At 42.1% G+C, this 1,474-nt stretch overlaps 1 pseudogene; it reads left to right on the top strand.

The window, feature by feature from the left end:
- Positions 1-667: 667 nt before the first annotated feature.
- On the top strand, positions 668-1,192 carry LOC116882857 (annotated as a pseudogene).
- Positions 1,193-1,474: the final 282 nt, after the last annotated feature.

Genomic DNA, 1,474 nt, shown 5'->3' with positions numbered 1-1,474 from the left:
AATTCACTGCCACCACTTCTCATCACTCTTCTTCTTGTCCATGCTCCTCAATGCACTGACTTTCTTCTGAGCCTTGATTTTCTGACAGGAGGACATCATCACGGGCTTTGCACCAGCTGTTCGCTCTGCCAGGAACGCTTCCTGTCTTTCACCCTCTCTTCCTTGAGGTCTTTGTTCAAATGATACATTCTTATCCAATCTTGACTGAACACACAACCTAACACCCCACCCACTCTCTCTTTTAAACTGTTTCTGTTTCTTCATAGCATCTGTTCCCATTTTGGGATTATTTAATCTCTAAACCTGCTTCTATCCTATTACCATCATTGAATTGTAGGAACTTTTGCTCTTCAGCACCCTCTACTTTATCACTAAGAATTTCCAAAACAGGTGAACACTCCATAAATTCCAGAATGCATAAAATAACTTCTTATTTAAACTGTACAATAACTGATCTTTGGGGGATATATATGTTGTTGGGATGGAAATTGCTAATCAGAGAGGACATGGGGATCCCCTCAAAGGGCCCAGATCCATTAAAAAAATATTGAAATTAGCTTCTTGACTGGAAAATATACTCTGTAGCATTTCCAGAATCTGAGAAAAGTGCATTTGTGTGAAAATTTGTCCTTTTATTTTCCCCTGTGCTGGTAGTCAACTCCACCACATGGATCCAGGAAACTACACAGGAATTTCAGAGTTTCTTCTTTTGGGATTATTCGAGGAACCAGAACTGCAGCCCCTCATTTTGGGGCTTTTCCTCTTTATGTACCTGATCACTGTGTTTGGAAACCTGCTCATCATTCTGACTGTCAACTCTGACTCCCACCTCCACACACCCATGTACTTCTTCCTCTCCAACCTGTCCTTCTCTGACATCTGTTTCACCTCCACCACCATCCCCAAGATGCTGTGGAACATCCAGACTCAGAGCAAAGTGATCACTTATGAAGGCTGCCTCAGCCAGATGTATTTTTTCACTCTCTTTGTAGGATTAGACAACTTTCTCTTGACTGTGATGGCTTATGACCGCTTTGTGGCCATCTGTCATCCACTAAGCTACATGATCATCATGAACTCCTGGCTCTGTGGACTGCTGGTTCTGGTGTCCTGATTCCTGAGTGTCTGGCATTCCACATTACAAACCTCAATGGTGTTGCGGCTGTCCTTCTGTAAAATCTTAAAAATCGAGATTTTAGAAGTGTTTTCTTTTTTTTTAAGTTCTATTAATTTTATTTTATTTTTTCAGTGTTCCAAGATTCATTGTTTATGCACCACACCCAGTGCTCCATGAAATACCTTCCCTCCATAATACCTACCACCAGACTCACCCATACCACTACCCCTCTCCCCTCCAAAACCCTGTTTGTTTCTCAGAGTCCACAGTCTTTTATGGTTCATCTCTCCCTCTGATTTCCCCCAACTCACTTCTAAAATCCGATTTGCTCTAAGCCCACATGCTCAGGCACTACAT

This window comes from Lontra canadensis, unplaced genomic scaffold (assembly GCF_010015895.1).
Source record: "Lontra canadensis isolate GAN:19392208 unplaced genomic scaffold, GSC_riverotter_1.0 scaffold88, whole genome shotgun sequence".
Lineage (NCBI taxonomy): Eukaryota > Metazoa > Chordata > Mammalia > Carnivora > Mustelidae > Lontra > Lontra canadensis.
Note: the sequence above shows the minus strand (reverse complement) of the source record. Positions and strands in the feature narration are given on the sequence as shown.